We start from the raw sequence: 19,348 nt of genomic DNA, 5'->3' as shown, positions 1-19,348 counted from the left end.
ACCATAGGGATTTCAAACACAAAAAACTTCACTATAATAGGGCAAACACCAAGTTACAACCTATTAGACACAAACCTTTATTTCACAAGTTCCTCACTGGACTTGCTACTTGATAGGACCCTATCCTACCCAATCTAAGCACCACATTTAGATTCACTCGTACCACCAAAGTACTACACGTACTACCAAAGCATAACTACTCATACTATCCCATTACAAAACTCACAGCCTCACCTAGAAGCTAAAACAAAACTGTATGTAACACAAACTACAAATTCAACCAAATAACCCAACCAATACAAATATAAGACACCTAGTATGATCGGTAAGCAATGCACGAAATCCGAAACTAATATGACAAGTTAGAAGCTTGGTAAACTTACTCAATTAAAGCACTATGATTTCTCCACGCATAAACTCACAAAAACCTAAATCATTTTGCTCTCTACTATTTATACAAGTAACACTCGTATAGAAAGTAGATTTTCTAAAAAGATAAATATGTTAACTTAACTTATCTTTTAAACACGGTTTTAGCAAATCAAGTGGAATAAAATCTTTTTCGAAAATAAGTTTAAAAAGATATTTATTAAGAAGACTTATCTTTTTAACAAATCGACTTTAGAGAAAATAATCTTTATAGAAAATCTTTTCCTAAAACTAGTTGGATCGCCGCGTGCTACGCACGCGCCAACCAACTTTAAATGTAAATATCAAATGACTTTAAAATTAATAAAATGACTAATCACTTGAAAAAGATTTTAGACAACATTAGAATATAATACTACCTCCGTTAATTATTATGTGCAACTCTGGGTTATTATTGGTGAGATATAAAATATTTTAAAGTTACATATAATAATTAACGGAGGGAGTAACATTTTATAAAGACAAATTAGAGTTTTGTTAATGACGGTAAAAGTTTTCAAAGAAAGGCTCTATTTTGTTCATTATAGTTTTCACTAATTTTTTAAAAATAAGCTCTATTAGAATTAATAGGTTATGTTTTCTTTACATTCTATGTACGAAAACCTAAACTATTTTGGCTGAATTTAAATGTTTTGTTTGTTGCTAAAATTAAAATATTTTTATTGGACATGAATTTATTTTCACTAAACTATAATTATTTTCACTATAAAAAATTATGTTTCACTAATTTGCTATTGGATATGCTCTTTGAAATCAATGAGTTTTACTGTTTAAAATATTTATTAAATCTTACTGATTTAAGGTGGAGTTATCGTAATTGAACATAACTAAATATATTGTACTCAATATTATAAAAGTTTGTTTATTCACTTTATTTTTACTTATTTCAAGTCTAATAAATTCAGACAAGTTTAATTACTTATGGGTATGTTTTATTTACCTGATTTTACTTATTTGAAGTTAAGTGAACTTATTATATTACCTAAATTATTATGAACTTATTAAAACTTATTTTACTATCTCTGTTTCATATTTTTTGCAACTTTTGCCAAAAATGGATGCTGCACATTATTTGCAACTAAGGTTTTATTTCCTTTTTAAGTTGTCATTTCTCTCTATCTTTCTCCTCATCACCTGCATTCCTATTTTTCTCTCTCTATTTACACTCAAAAACAAATTTTTCATAGGAGTTTGTGCACCCTTCAAAGTTGTAAAAAATGTGAAATAGAGGTAGTAGTTGTAATTTGTACTTGAATAACTGTATCCTATTAAAACTTTTTTTTCTTAACTTAACTTATCTAATATATTAGACCTGAAACACGTGAAAACAAGGTGAATAGGACAGGGCCTAAGTTTATATATGATAAGTGCAGGAAAATTAAGTTTTAATAAGTTTAGATGTGTTGTTTCCAAAACAAATAAATATCATCATTCCACTTTAAAAAAAATCCCCTAAATGAAAGTCTTAATTTTTTACAACTAATTTTTCTTGATCACCTTTAATCAATCATATCCCCAAATTGAAAGAATTACACTTCGTCCAATTTGTTTTATTTAAAATATCTAAAAATTATGCATAATACCATCTTTATTTACCACCTTTTAAAAAATTATACATAAGTAAAATGTGATTATTCATCTCAATATTTAAATTAAACGTAGCTTATAATAATATATACCAAAATATTATACTCTCTTCGTTTCACAATGATATTTCCATATGAATTTTTTTTACCATTAAAAATGGCAGATTATCTTCAATAATCTTCTGTATATATAAGAGCAAATATAGTCATATGGGGTCTAGTTTAATTCATCACGCTTAGTGCTTTATTAATAACTTAAATTCATAAACCTTGCTAATATATTGAAGATATTTGCGATCAAATATTTACACCTTATTAAAATCTTTAATTCTTTCCAAAATGTAAGATAAAACATCATCAACTAAATTAATCAATCTCAATATGTACTTTTATAAATTTTATTAACTTACTTTTTTTAGTGTTTATAGAGCCACTGGGGCAGGTGATGAGAATCTATCTTAAGCCATGGAGGGAAGCTCTAACCACTTGAGCTATATCCCTTGTTCTTAGTTTATTAACATGTGTTTAAGATATAAACAAGTTAATAGAGAATGTGTATTAATAAATGTGTCAAAAGAAACAAAAAAATAACCGGATGGAATAGAAAGAATACTGAAGTATATAAATAAACGCCAAGTAAATTAATTACAAAAATGCTAACTAATGTTTTTTTTTTATATAAAAACTAATGATTTTATAATTGGAAGGGATGCAAATACAAGCTTGTAAGTGATTTTTCCATAAAATAAACGTAGTCCTTACTATTATCGTCTTACTTAGTGCTTTAAATTTTAATTGTATGAAAGTCTTTATATCTTACAAGCAATTAGATAAGAATATTACACTCTCAGTTTCTTCTTCTTCTTTTTTTTTAAATATTATCGCAACATTTACAAAACATACTTTTGCACACACTCTTTTGACCGTCTTTTGTAATTTATACACTAAAAATAAAACATTAAAATCGTGTGGGATCTTGTTCGAATTTCCAGGAATATATTTTCATAATATCAAAATTTGTAATTTAGATTTTCTTGAAAATATTTTTGGCAATTCAATTGACTTAATTAAATAAGGGGTAAGTGGGGTGGTTAGAGTATTAAACAATTATAAAAAAAAAAATATAGTAGGTTTAAAAGTTTATTAAAAAGTAGCGAATCTGAGGGGGGGAAGTAGTAGTGAATTTGAGTGGGGATCATGATAGGAGAGATAATTACATTATTAAAATGTAACACTTATTAAACATTAAAAAAAATGTAACACTTATTAAACAAGTCCACATTTAATAAGTGTACTAATTAAAATACGGAGGGGTACTAATTAAATTAAAATACGGAGGGGGTAATATGTAAAGGCAAAAAATGGAAGGGAAAAAAAAAGAAAAAAAAATGTGCATGATAAACAAAATAATGTTCCCTTCAGTTCATAATGATCTTTCTATTTACAATCATATGATTATTAAAAATGAAATAGAATCCTTTAAATTTGTCTTTAAGTATAAGAAAATAATACATAGGCAAATGAGGTCTGGTTTTACTCATATCGGTGGGTACAATATTAATATTAAATTTTTATAATTTATGCTAATGTGAAATTAAAATAATTAGTGATACAAAAATTAAAATCGAAATACGAAATAGGAAGATTGTTGTAAAACAAATGGTGTAATATAAAGTATTAAAAATAAAATTAAAAAAGAAATAAAATTTTTTTAAAAAAAATTGGTAAGGTGTCCTATAGTCTATACGGTTATACCTATTGGATATAATATCTACATACTACAATAGCTATCCATGTAACTATAGAGGAGAATACTTCCAAAAAAATGAAGTTTATCACATCATATTAGTAGGACATGTTTGGTATTTTGATAAAACAATAAACTGTAGTAATACCCTTTTCAACAAAATATATTATTATTATTATACTTACATTTTGGAAGGAATTAAAGATTTTAATAAGGTGTAAATATTTGATCGCAAATATCTTCAATATATTATCAAGATTTATGAATTTAAGTTAAAATTTTGGTACTAATAATAAAACATTAAACTTGTGTTAAAAAAGGTTAATATTAAAAAAAATAGCAAAAAGGATAAAGTTTTTTAAATAAAAAAAGTTAAAAAAAAAAGGAAACAACCTGATGCAGGCAAAGTTCCACGTGAATACAATTCCAGTGGGACGTGGGGTCTATTTTTCTCACCCACCAAAATTTTATATGCAAACAAACTTGTAGGATATATATGGTATTTTGAAGAAACAATCTACTGTAGCAATGCCCTTTTTCACCAAACCAAGTATTCTCTTTTTAGAATGTTATAGATCTATCTTTTATTATTTTCCATATTTATTTTATTTACCAAGCAAACTTATCACGTTTCTAATAAATTTCGTGCACTAACCTACTTACCATATTAACAATAACTTCTAATATAAAACTTTAACTATTATTGCTGCGCTGCACTTTGATCAGGTAAATTACTTGGGCTCCAAGCATATCAAGTTCCACCAAAGAACTTAAACTGCTTGTCTTCAAGTTCCTGTTAGGGAACTTAGTTCTTGTTAGAGAACTCTTCCTCTGATTTGTTTAACTTCTTCAATAAAGATCTTCTTCAAGTCTTCTTAGTTTCAGATGGTTCTTCAATCACCTAGATCAATCTGCATCTTGACTAATCACACACTAGAAAATATTTATTAGTTGAGTTTGCTTTTAGTTCAAGTTCCTCATCATCAAAACCATTATGCTTCAACACATACATTTGGTTTTTGTTTTGTTTTGGGTTAAATTCAAGAAATATTGAAGAAAACGGCTTAATCTATACATACATACATATATATATATATATATATATATATATATATATATATATATATATATATATATATATATATATATATATATATATATATATATATATATATATATATATACCCACACACACGCACACACACACAATACACACTAGTACATAATTGAGTTTATGTAACACGTGTTTGTAACACTTATTAAAGTGCAAAATTAATAGATTTATAAGTATCACTTTGGTAACATTTTTGTAGATTGTAACATTTAATGTAACACTTTTAAAAATAAGTAACATTACAAAGTATCACTTTTCACATAGGTAACATTATAGAGTAACACTTTTAAATAGATAACATTTTATAGTAACACCTAAGAAGTGTTAACTTATTTTATAACATCCCTAACCTATAAAGCTCTAACATGGCATTACTCCTCTTCTCGTTTGCTAATTGATTAACTAAAATTAGTTTTGTTCGCTAATAAGGACAACTATGTAGATTACCCTCGTTGCCTTTAGCCTTCTCTAAGGCTTTGTTCTTTTGAGTTACTCTGCTCTACTCTGCCTTGCTCTGTTCTACTGTGTTGAAATCTACTCTACTCTACTGAAAATCGCTCTGCTGTTCTGCTCTGTTATGTTCTGTAGTGTGTGGAAGCCATGCTCTGCTCTTCTTTGCTCTGTTCTACTGAAATCTGCTCTGCCTAAAAGCTCAAAAAATTCGAGCCTAAGTTGTAAGTACTACAACTCTTTTTTTTTTCTCTTTTTTTTTTTATTTGAGGGGAAAAGTATTACAACTCTATGAGTAATAAAATTCCTCAAAGTATTTTACTTTAAAAAAAGAAAAAAAAACTCTACAAGTGACAAAATAAAAACTTGTTTCAAAAAAAAAAAAAACAAAATAAAAACTTTACAGGTTTATATTGCTCGATTCTTTCTCCCACTTAGAAATGATGAACCCTAACATACCTCCAATTGATTGATCGAAACTCCCAAATTGATTGCTCGAATCTCCCAAATTGATTGCTCGAATCTTTTATTACTCGATTACTCATTTCTGCTTGATTCTCTTTCGCCTGAAGTGCTTCCAATTGATACGATAGAATTGCTGGATACAATTCTCTCTACTGCTCAATTTTCGTTTGAGTAATCGCCCAAATCGAAAGTTTCAGGTATCAATGTTATTATTGTATGTTGTGTTTTTGATAGAAGTGGAGAAATTGTGTGATAATTTGTTGAGTTCATGCGATTTGAAAGTCACTTTCAGTTTTGCCATATCAATTTTGTAATTACTGATCGAATTTTCTCTTTTCGCTCGAATTTGATGCAAGTTAGATATCGCTAATTTGTGATGTTTTTGTTAGATTCTTAATTATATGAGCTAATTTTGTTTATTGTCCTGATTTATGTTGAAATGCAGTTAATTGATTATTCCATTAAACTTTAAGTTAAATATTACTTTTTTTTTCCTCGCTAATCCACAGTTTATAATTAACTTTGATGAATGATTATTGATATTTTTGAACTGATTTGCTTCTGTTTGATTGTCTGAATGGATGGTTGAAAAGGATGGAAGGATTGAGGGGGGTTAAGAAGAGGGTTTTTGTTGCTAGGTTTTGACTTGTTGATGTGTATATTTCGATATTCATTCTACTAAAACTAATGGTATAAATATTTATGAACAATTGGATAGAACTTAATTGGCAGACTATGTATTGATCCCTTGCCTTTAAGACAATCATGTACGAAGTGCTGGGAGTATGATCAGGTATGCCGCATTGTGACAATTAGGTAATCCATTAAGATGCAAACAGGTCTGAACACTCTAGTAAATTTCAAAGAACTAACCTCACTCCTATAATACATTTGGTATAGTTTAGAATTTCTCCAATTTTAGAGACCCGCCAAAACTCTACTCACCCATCCCAGTTTAAGCACTGATATAGTGACTGTAGACACCCATTTGTGTCTCCCCAAAACCAAACCCAGTGATGAGTACCTTTCATATCGAATCATAATCGAATGAAGCGAAAGTGTGAAAAGTCTAGTGTTGCGGATAGTTTTATTTTCTTTTCTCTTCTCTCTGTTTTTGAAAACTTATTTTAAGAAAATAGCCAATCTAGTTTGGTTGGTCCATGATATGGGTCCAATAGTAGTGTAGTTGGATGGGGCTTGCAAAGACCTTTCCAACGATATATTATAAGTCCAATTCCGATGAATATTGAGGAAGTTATGGCCAATTTACTAAACTGGGCCCGGTTTGAGCTTTATATACGGCCCAATAATCTAGGGGAGGGCCTAATATGATTTATCATTCCTAATGCAATTAGGAATGGTTTTAGTCTTCTAGAATCTTCTAGAAGATTCTTTTCATTACTAATTCAATTAGCATTGATAAATTGACTTTTGTTGACTTTTCCGAGTTTTTAACCAAAATCAAATAGCATTTTCGAGGAAATTATATGATTTTATCCTCCCGTACGGCAAAATTATCTGATTTTCGAAAACGCGTTAAAATCAGGCTTGGCGCCTGTCCCCAGGCCTTGGCGCCTGGAACCAGGCCTGGTGCCTGGCGCTAGCCATTGGCGCCTGACGCTAGTGTTGGCGCCTAGCGCCAGTTAGCCAAGGGAGGCGCCAGCTCTGTTTTTTATGCGTCAGACTCTATTTTGTTTATTTTATCTTTTTGGCTGATTTTCTCTATAAATATCGTATTAAAAACTCCGTTTTCATTAACCAATTCTCCTGATTCATCATCTACATCCATCATTCACCAATTCTCACGATCATTCATCTACAATCAGTTTTCTAATTCTCTCATCTTTCTCTTTTTCTTTTTCTAAACTTGCTTTTCAAATACAAAATTCCGCATTCACAAGATCTAGAAACACCTAGCCATATTCGAAGTTGCCTTCGCCCTAGACGTGAAAGGTTTAATTTCTGAGGGTTTGGTCCCAAATCTCTCTTTCAATTATTTAATTTAATTGTTTGTTTATTATTTTCCTTGAAGTTACTAACGTGTGTATTTTGTTATTAGAAAGAGGTATGAGGCATCAAAGTAAGTACTTTAATTGTTTTTATTGATGTTATGATGTAGACATCATGTTTATATTGTTATTATGATATTCCTAGTATCATGTCTAGGGTAACTTTAATATTAAATATGATTGCTATGATGCCTTTTATGTTCTTCCTAATATTTATGATTGTTAGTATCATGTTAGGGCTAAAGATTTGATTTTTATTGCTTAGTGACATGCTAGGGTTTGTTATTAATCTTGTTAGTATCATGCCTAGGATCTTGCTATTATTATGTTTTAATGTTAACATGAACATGATTATTATTATAATTGTTATAATTTATGATGATGATGAATACTATTATTATTATTTTGATGATGATTATTATTATTCATGTTTATTCTAATGATTGATTATTTATTATTATGTTGCTTTATATTTATTGTTATTGCTTGATCACACCTTTTATGCATGCTTAAAGGGAATCTATACTTGTAATCACGCTTAATAAGATAATTAATAATCTTGTTAGGGTTAATGTGATTATATTTCAAGTGATCGCCAATAATAGATTTATTTGTGCATTTAAATTCAACCAACATAGGTAAGCAGGTTTAGGGTTAATCCTATTGATTGCATGTTAATCAGAAAGCGCACATGAATACGATCAGAATAAAGTAGAGGCCTATTATTAGGGCAGGTTCAATCTCTTTTAGGTTGGATTTGTACCTTCATCCCCGAACCCTTATTTGGTTCTAGACCTTATGGAGTTGACGATCTCTTGGATCGTTAAGGGGTGTAACCTTCACCTCGTGAACGGTTTACAAGTTCCTAAAACTTGTTGGCGACTCTTTTGCTCTATCTTCTTCCCTTTTGGACGCCACCGTACTTTAGTGTATGATCACAGTGGGGTTCAAGCTAGTGGGATTAAAGCTTGAAATTTATTCCCTATAGTTTTTGGCGACTCCACTGGGGAGGATTTCTATTTTAATTCCTGAGTTTGTTTCGGCAATGATTTAGAATGAGTGGATGAGACTCGAAAAGTTCTAAGTATTTCATGTGCGTAATTTTGATTAACATTATTGTCATATGCATAAAAAAGATCTCATTGGAAAGACCATCCGTAATGAGTTAAAAACATAGGATTTTACACGTAGGAAATTTGAGAAATATCTTTCACAACTAGGACCGAAATAACACCGCGCGAAACTGGAAAATTTTATCGAGCACAGAAAGCTGCTGAGGCATGTGGGAAGTAGCGTCAGGGGCCAGAGCATTGGCGCCAGTATTTTAACTGTAGCGCCAGACGCTAGCATTGGCGCCAGGCGCTACAGTTAAAAGCTGGCGCCAATCTCTGATTGCTGGCGCCAATTTCTCCCAATACCGAGCCAGAAATATGCGTTCTAATTTCGACCGGTTTTTCGTATTGTTGCTCGATCCTACTTCCTGATTGAATTTTTTCTCACTTTTCTGAAACCCATATGTGTTCTACATATGGACATAACCCTATGGGAATTCATGCTCCATCTACCCGATTGAACGCTCTGTGCAACAAAGGGTACATCCGAGATGTTGAATTCACCAAACCATGGAAGCGAGTTTTTTCTAAAACTCGCGGTGTCCCATCCACTCGCGCCAACCCTTCACGGTTAGGCTTCCGCGCGGTGCATCCGAACAATTAACCATGGACCCTTTATTGACTAAACCATATCTCGAACTTTAGAGAACTAGAGCCATGGTTAGGTTGCGAACTCATTGCATCATATTGTGCCTACTTGATTAATTGTGCATTATTTGTTGTGCATATATATTCTATGTTTCTCTTAACCGTTTGTTGACTTGTGTTGAGACTACATAAATGACTGACTTAAAGAACTTTGCCTAATTAATTAATTAATTAATTAATTAATTAGAGTCATTAAAGTCTAATATTTTAATCGGAATTGACCTAGTACGACTTTAGGCATACCCCAGTTGACTAATAATGCCGAAAACAGTCCCAGACCGAAGCTCCAATATTGGCGCCAAGGTCTGAGCTGTAGCGCCACATTATGGAGTGTAGCGCCTGACGACAGTTCTGTCGCCTGGCGCCAAGCTCCACAGTGCGACGCCAGTTCTGTTGCTTGGCTGACAGTTCGGATTATTGGTCGAGTCATCACCTAGGGTCTAATTAATCAGTCTTCTGTTTAATTCGATTAATTTTTGCTGTCAATAATATTTAATTGAATCATTAATCGAGTCCTAGTCACATAGTCTAGCCACATGGTCATGACACGAGTCTCAATATGTCACCTACACTCACTAGTCTTAGCACACACTTTGAGTATATGTCACCTTGACCATGTCTTAGGGTCATGCATGAGTCGGTCTTTCCGTCATTTGAGTTGGGGGTACATTCTACTCCTAATTCTTCATATCCCTCCATCTAAATCTTCTTCACATTCTATTCCAATCTTTCTTCACTTCCTCCATCCATTGCATGTTGAATAAAGTTTGAGTCAAATAATTAACAATAAGTATCCCCAAATTCCTTTTCCACAGTACTTGGTTGAGAAGAGAAGGGCGATTAATCAAGGACAACCTCTTTATTCAAGTCTCACTGTTTGATAAACCGATTCGTCAAAAGAGGAAGGCTAAGAAGATAATGGCAACTCAAGAAGAAGTCAATGATCTCAAGAACCAGCTGGCTACCGTGACTGAGACACTGAAGCTTCTCGCACTCAAGATCGATGACCCCGTGAAGCAACAACAGATGGACCTCATGCAAGAGAGCCTAAGCAAGTTGTCTAGCGATTACAAGTTTCAAGAGCTTACATCACAAGGGGTCTCGGTGGACAAAGAGCTTCTTCCGCAGAAGTTCAATGCCAACGACATCCCAAAATTAAAAGCAACGGATAATCCTTACTTTCATCTAAGAGCTTTTGAAACCATAATGAGTATTAAGGGTATCGATAAGAAGGTTTTCCCCTCTCTGTTCGCACTATCTCTTGAAACCGTTTGCCAACAATGGTACTTCTCCCTTGACAAAGAGAAAACCTCTACTTGGGAGTCGATAGTAAACGCTTTCATTGATAGGTACAAGTGTAATATTCAAGTTGAAACCGACCATAGACAACTTGAGATGCTAAGACAAAAAGAGAATGAAGGCTTTACTTCTTTCTTTAATAAATGGAGGGAAACTTCCGCCAAGATGATTGAGGTCCCCACCGAAAAGAAGTCTGTGAGGATGTTTGTCAAGAATCTCTAAGAAAAGTATTCAAAGCACTTAAAATATCAACACAATTTGAATACTTTCAAGGCCGTTTATGACATCGGAATTGAAATCGAAGACGACCTCGCAAAGCAAAAAGCTACTAACAATAGTAACCACGGTGGCTGGAAAGGAAAGAAGAACGACAATCCTTCTTCTTCCGAAAACGCCCACTCTAGTAATAATGTTAGTATCTTTGACCATAGTGGTGTCTTAGCCATGGACAATCAAGGATCTAAAAGGAAACCCAGGCGAGAGTTCACACCCATTGGAATGACCTACGATGCTGCTTTCGACCGTCTTTACGATCGAGGATTAATCAAACCTATTGGCCCTACCGAGGATCCAACACTAGAAAATCAATCTTCGAGATGGAATCCAAACTCCTATTGCAAGTACCATCGAGGAAACGGTCATACCACTGATGAATGCTACAGGTTTCAAAATCTCATAGAAGCAAACAAGGTCTCATTGCCTCTAGCTAGCGAGAAGACTAGGTGATGATGAAGCGAATGACACCAGACAAGAGGCGAGCTTTAACGACAAGATTTTGTGACCTCTTTTTTCTATTTCTTTTTTATTCACTCTTTCCCCAATAAGTCTAGCATAGGCACCTTTTCTTTTCCCTTAGATAAATTTTGTAGATTCTTTTCCCTTTTCTTTTTTAATAAAAATGAGCATTTATTTCCTTATATATGATCATTGCATTGAATTAAAAAAAAAAATCCATGTCGAATTAAGCACAAGGTATACCAATGATTTGAGGCACCCCTTGTAGCCACATCATATCTCATTTCACCCTTCAATTATACATCCTTTCTTCATAAACCACTTTGAGCCTCATCTAACGATAGACCTTTCTTTTTTTTCAACCTACATCTACCTAACCTTGGGATGGGATGGTGTGCAACTTATGCAATTTTTCAAAGAATAAAAGCTTGAGTGACTTCAAAAAAAATTAAAATAGCAAAAATAAGCAAAAAAAATAAATAAATAAAAGTGTACAAAAGGGCAAGTGTTCCAATGTCTTTGATATGAAAATATCTTTGATATGAACACGTCTCAGATTGCGTCTCTTATCGAGTGCTCAGTACCGTGCCTGAGAAACATGAATGCCAAGTGAGTGATAGACCGCATGATCAGTGACTGCCCACACTTATTAAAATAAAATAAATGCTAAAGCAAAAGAAAGAGCTAAAAAAAAAAAAAAGAGCGAGAAACTCAAGCATGAAAAGGTTGCACACCTTGGGGGTTTATCTAGGGTCTTGAGCCTTTATCCCCTTCTTTTTCAGCCTTTAGTCTAACCACGTTACAACCCTTAAAAATACCTTTTTGAGGTATACACACTTGTGCGAGGTTCGGCTAGAGCTACGTTCGGCCTGATTCCTAATGGATACGTAGGCAACTTCACATCGAGGTGCGGCCGTAATAAACATGCATTCATATTCACATTAACACACTTACACCATGATCGTATCAAGGGTTATCATATGCTCATCCCTATCCATTTAGAGCTAGACTTGGGGGCTTGATCCTTATATCATTAGCTTACCTAGCCTAAGAGTCACCACCATTTGACTCTTTTAACAAATAATATTTTTTCCACACACTTAGCTTCTTGTGGCTTAGCTTTAGTGTCACTTTCACACACTGCACAGATACATGACCAAATATATCTTCCATTAGGAACCCTTTGTCATGAAATCATAACGTTGAAGTATGCCTTGTCATATCAAAATCGCTCATCAATCATAAATTGTCATTGCATCACGAAGTATGAAGTGCTTAGTCTTTGTGCCTAAGTTACCCAAATACTTTCATCATTGAGTTAACCATTGAGATAGCCTAGGATGGATTAATCCTTGAACCTTGAGAGATAGTATCAAATAACATTTGACTAAGCTCATTCAACATGCATCTTCAAATTTTCGATTTTCTTTTTCGCGTCTTTCTTTTTCGGGAGAAAGTCGGTACCCTCCACAAAAATGACGGAAAATTTTTGCTTTTTTGCATTTTTTCGAGTCAATACAATGCACACACGAGTCATGTACACATTGAGTCATGTCGTGTCATATCACTTTGATTTGAGTTTAACACATATGTCAAACAGTTTGAGTCGAGTCAACCTCGAGTCAGTCGATCACATCGAATCAAGTTTATACCTTGAGTCGTGTCAAGTCGATGAGTCAAGCAATGCTAAACCTTAGGTCAACCCTAAGATAATTAAAGAAATTGGAAAAGTTCTATAGTCAAAAATAAATACAGGAGTAGCAGAACAGGGAAGACCCGATCACAACATTCGGCGACAGAGTCAATTCTTGGCGCCAGAGATATTTCAGCAGCGACAGAGCTCGAAGCCTCTCCGAAAGGTGATTTCGACCTCATACAACAATTTCGGGTTCCTTGGTACGCCAGTTAGCCCCTATAAGCAATTTGACATGATTGATTAGTCGATTTGATTACAGTCTAAGTGATCGACCTGACAAAAGATCGTCTCACTTAGCTTAAGCGCCTAAGTATTGGCTCATTACAAGCACCAAACATCGGTTTAAAAGCAAGCACTTAAACGAAAATGTTTCCAAATATGGATTGTCGCGCATTCTTATTAAACGACAAAGTTTTCCAAAAATTGGATTGTCATCCCCAACTGACAATATTTCCAAAAATGGATTGTCGTGCATCTTCTTCAACGACAATTTTTCCAAGATTGGATTGTCATCTCTGGCAAAGTTTCCAAGCGTGGATTGTCGTGCTCCTTCTTTGTTTGGCAAGTTTTTCCAAGTTTGGATTGTCATACATTCATAGCTCGTTGGCAAGTTTTCCGAGATTGGATTGTCATACACCCAGTTCCCTATGGCAAAATTTCCCAAAGGATTGTTGTAGGTCTCTATTCATCATAAATTTCGGCAAAGGTTCCTCAACGTGGATTGTCATTCATTTCAATAAGTGGCAAATTTTCCCGAAGTGGATTGTCGGTCAACTCTTTTTGCAAATGTTCCAAGACGCGGATTGTCAATTGTGGCAATATTTTCCTTAAAAGGATTGTCGCATAAGCGTTGGCAAATTTCCAAGGTGGATTGCTTTCAAGAGTTATATTCCAAGATGTGGATTGTCGATCGTAGCAAAGTTCTTATGAAAGATTGTTACGAAGCATTGGCAACTTTTCCAAAAATTGGATTTTGGCAAATTTTCTGAGATACGGATTGTCGCTTCATCGTGGCAACGTTTCCAAGGATGGATTGTTACGAATCATTGACAACTTTCCCTAAATCGGATTGTCATACATTATACAAGAGTTGTGTTGGCAACTATTCCCAAAGAAAAGAGGATTGTCATCATAACAAAAGCACCGACGTACAGGTTCAAAGCAATAGAAGCGCCGACGTACAGGCATAGCGGAAGCAAAGTTCAGGCGAACTTTTAAGGATCGACAGACGTGGATCTTCGGTAATTTCCTTTGGAAAATTATCGCATCAAATGAGGATGACTTCAAGAGAAGATATCTTCGACAGCATTCCCTAGATTGTGGAGAGTTGTCACAAACAACTGAGGATTGTTTCAAGAGAAATAATCTTCGATAGTATTCCCTTGAACGTGGAATATTATCAATGCGGATGAGGATTGTTTCAAGAGAAATAATCTTCAATGGTATTCCCTTGGATGTGGAATATTATCATAGTGGAGGAGGATCGTTTCAGGCGAAGCAATCTTCTATATTGGAAGCAGTTACGGGCGTAGCGGTTTTCAAGCGGGATGGCATTCTCTAGCTTGTAGGAGGTCATCAAAACAACAAGGATACAGCAAATCGGTTACTTTCAGAGACGTGTGCTCGACGGTGCTAGATACGCGTTTCTTAACTCTTTTATCTGTTTAACTAACGCTAGTTTGCAGGTATCGGCGTTACAAGGATGATTTAGGATCGCAGAACGTTCTGAATCATTCTCCGTCCCTATCGCTACTTTGACTTTTGTTTTCGAAACTTGCGTTTCTCCAAACTCAGTCAAAGTGGGGGCTTCAGTAGACACCCATTTGTGTCTCCCCAAAACCAAACCCAGTGATGAGTACCTTTCACGTCGAATCATAATCGAATGAAGCGAAAGTGTGGAAAGTCTAGTGTTACGAATAGTTTTATTTTCTTTTCTCTTCTCTCTGTTTTTGAAAACTTATTTTAAGAAAACAGCCAATCCAGTTTGGTTGGTCCATGATATGGGTCCAATAGTAGTGTAGTTGGATGGGGCTTGCAAAGACCTTTCCAACGATATATTATAAGTCCAATTCCGATGAATATTGAGGAAGTTATGGCCAATTTACTAAACTGGGCCCGATTTGAGCTTTATATACGGCCCAATGATCTAGGGGAGGGCCTAATATGATTTATCATTCCTAATGCAATTAGGAATGGTTTTAGTCTTCTAGAATCTTCTAGAAGGTTCTTTTCATTCCTAATTCAATTAGTATTGATAAATTGACTTTTGTTGACTTTTCAGAGTTTTAACCAAAATCAAATAGCATTTTCGGGGAAATTATACGATTTTATCCTCCAGTATGGCAAACTTATCTGATTTTCGAAAACGCGTTAAAATCAGGCTTGGCGCCTGGAACCAGGCCTGGCGCCTGGCGCTAGTGTTGGCGCCTGGCGCCAGTTAGCCAAGGGTGGCGCCAGCTCTGTTTTTTATGCGTCAGATTCTGTTTTGTTTATTTTATCTTTTTGGCTGATTTTCTCTATAAATATCGTATTAAAAACTCCGTTTTCATTAACCAATTCTCCTGATTCATCATCTACATCCATCATTCACCAATTCTCACGATCATTCATCTACAATCAGTTTTCTAATTCTCTCATCTTTATCTTTTTCTTTTTCTAAACTTGCTTTTCAAATACAAAATTCCGCATTCACAAGATCTAGAAACACCTAGCCATATTCGAAGTTGCCTTCGCCCTAGACGTGAAAGGTTTAATTTCTGAGGGTTTGGTCCCAAATCTCTCTTTCAATTATTTAATTTAATTGTTTGTTTATTATTTTCCTTGAAGTTACTAACGTGTGTATTTTGTTATTAGAAAGAGGTACGAGGCATCAAAGTAAGTACTTTAATTGTTTTTATTGATGTTATGATGTAGACATCATGTTTATATTGTTATTATGATATTCCTAGTATCATGTCTAGGGTAACTTTAATATTAAATATGATTGCTATGATGCCTTTTATGTTCTTCCTAATATTTATGATTGTTAGTATCATGTTAGGGCTAAAGATTTGATTTTTATTGCTTAGTGACATGCTAGGGTTTGTTATTAATCTTGTTAGTATCATGCCTAGGATCTTGCTATTATTATGTTTTAATGTTAACATGAACATGATTATTATTATAATTGTTATAATTTATGATGATTATGAATACTATTATTATTATTTTGATGATGATTATTATTATTCATGTTTATTCTAATGATTGATTATTTATTATTATGTTGCTTTATATTTATTGTTATTGCTTGATCACACCTTTTATGCATGCTTAAAGAGAATCTATACTTGTAATCACGCTTAATAAGATAATTAATAATCTTGTTAGGGTTAATGTGATTATATTTTAAGTGATCGCCAATAATATATTTATTTGTGCATTTAAATTCAACCAACATAGATAAGCAGGTTTAGGGTTAATCCTATTGATTGCATGTTAATCAGAAAGCGCACATGAATACGATCAGAATAAAGTAGAGGCCTATTATTAGGGCAGGTTCAATCTCTTTTAGGTTGGATTTGTACCTTCATCCCCGAACCCTTATTTGGTTCTAGACCTTATGGAGTTGACGATCTCTTGGATCGTTAAGGGGTGTAACCTTTACCTCGTGAACGGTTTACAAGTTCCTAAAACTTGTTGGCGACTCTTTTGCTCTATCTTCTTCCCTTTTGGACGCCACCGTACTTTAGTGTATGATCACATTAGGGTTCAAGCTAGTGGGATTAAAGCTTGAAATTTATTCCCTACAGTGACATATTAACTTGTAGATTGAAGTATACCCTGATAATTGCAAGCAAAAATCCTTTATGTATTCAGAGCCTTATATTATCTCCTGTATATGTTTGATAACAACTACTCTATAGTAGAAGCTACTAAAATTATCTGACACCAAAACCCATCAAAAAAATAACTTTTGGCAAGACTTATGCTTCCTTGGCTGGGACTACATCTTTATCAGTTGTGTCAAGCAAAACTGTTTCTTTTGCTGGTTCAGTGCCATCTCCCACTACAGCCGCCTCTGTTGAATGTAGTAGTTTTTCTCTAAGCTTTGTTTTAAGCTCGTCTTTTTCTCTTACATTTTCAATGAGAAACTTTCTAACTGATCTTTCCCACGGAAATTATAGCAGTTGAATATCACCCTGATTATTTATTAGCTTGTTCTTGACACCCAAACTTATGAGCTCTGCATCCCTACGTATGCCCTTGCCATAGCCCTTGCCATACTTGATTTAAAATTCAGTAGTTCTAAAAGGGGGGTGCATGCTTGTTCTTTAGGATTTTCACAAGGACCTGACTTCCGACAATCTGCAGAATGAAATAGTACATATAGTTAAGGGGAGTCATAAACTATTTCAAACGATATTTTTATTAGTTCTTAATGGTTATCCTACCCCTAATTCAATGATTCAATCACTTAATTGTTTCTGCATCCCCTAGCCAGATTCATTTTGCTAATAGCTTTGAAGATAGCTAGGGTCAAGAGTCTACTAAAATTTGTTTACAACAATTAAAAAGTAATGAACTAGAATTAGCAATGTAAACTCTGATAACCAAGCTAATATTTCTAGGGGTCTGACACTCTAAAAATCTATTTGTGATCAATGATGTCCGTCAACTAACTGTCTTGTGTGTTCTTTGTAGGAATCAAGATCTAGATGGACATTATGAGAAAGCTAGACAAGCTAAGCAAGGATAGAACAAAATAGAATCAGAATAAGGGATTTGGGGGTTACGTTCATGTTTTATACACTGAAACAGTCGATGAAGGGATCAAAATAAACAAAAAAAAGTAAGAAGGTGACTAAAGATTCCCACTGAAACAGTGGATGAAGGGATCGAAACAAACAAAAAAAAAGTAAGAAGGTGACTAAAGATACTGACGAGTATACACCCGATGAAAAGGGAGAATTGAACCACTCAAGTGAAGAGGATTAAAATCAGATAAGGAAAAACAGTGTAAACTTGAGGTCTCGTTAAAAAAAGGTCGTTCTTCTTTTTTTTTTTTTTCTTTTTTTTTTCTTTCTTTAATCCTGACATCTAAATTTTTTGAATCACAATTGTAAAAAAATCATGTAATACTTTCATTGTTTTTTAATGAATACTTTATAGCAAGAGATGACGCCATAAGAAGTGTGCATGCTTGCATATATGTATGTGGTTGATGTTTAGGGAGATACAGAAAAGAAGTTTTTTATCCCCAGGATTGAAAAGATTGGAGCTGTCCGCTAAGCTTATTGTTACTGCTGTTGCAGTCTCTTATTGTTAGCGTTGTTTTTCTGCTGCTGTCACTTACGGTTACTGCTGTTTTGCAGCTGCTACTGTTGTTTTTTGCTGTTGCTTCTGCTACTTTTTGGTGCTACTGCTGTTTTTTTTGCTGCTACTGCTCTTTGTTGCTGACTCTTGCTGGTGCTGTTTGCTGCCACTGCTTCCTGCCACTTTTATTTGCTGCTACATGATGTCTTCTAGAAGCTCTGTTGCTGGTGCTGCAATTATTCTAGCATTTGTTTCTTTTAATTTTTTTTTTTTCACTTTTTTTAGATAGAGATCGAAGTTAATTTTCTTTTTGTTTTGATTATCATCTTGTTTGGCCAAACATTAAAATTGGTGTGTATGGATTTTTTTTTTGAAAGAATTATGAAATTATTTCAATTCAAATTATTATCTATCATATATGTTAGTTTCTCATTCTTTATTGTTAATTTTATTTTATATTTAATAATAATAATAATAATAATAATAATAATAATAATAATAATAATAATAATCTTAATAATAATAATAATAATAATAATAATAATAATAATAATAATAATAATAATAATAATAATAATAATAATAATAATAATAATAATAATAATAATAATAATAATAATAATAATAATAATAATAAATGTTACCTATTAATGAATAAGTGATACATAATGTCGAATACAGTGCTTACTATATGTCAAAAGATGATCGAAAAATGTTACCTTATAATAAACAAAACTGTTACATTAGTTTAAAAAGTGATACA

The 19,348-nt window shown here is 33.4% G+C and overlaps 1 long non-coding RNA gene across 1 annotated transcript; it reads left to right on the top strand.

Annotated features, from left to right (window-relative positions):
- The first annotated feature begins 5,824 nt into the window (after positions 1–5,824).
- LOC145583490 (uncharacterized) lies at positions 5,825–18,987 on the top strand. Its single transcript, XR_014100138.1, has 3 exons — positions 5,825–5,988; positions 17,974–18,315; positions 18,645–18,987. It is a non-coding gene; the product is annotated as an uncharacterized LOC145583490 (long non-coding RNA).
- Positions 18,988–19,348: the final 361 nt, after the last annotated feature.

The sequence above is a fragment of the Chenopodium album genome, chromosome 2 (assembly GCF_948465745.1).
Source record: "Chenopodium album chromosome 2, dcCheAlbu1.1, whole genome shotgun sequence".
Taxonomy (NCBI): domain Eukaryota; kingdom Viridiplantae; phylum Streptophyta; class Magnoliopsida; order Caryophyllales; family Amaranthaceae; genus Chenopodium; species Chenopodium album.
This window is presented reverse-complemented; position numbering and strand designations above follow the sequence as displayed.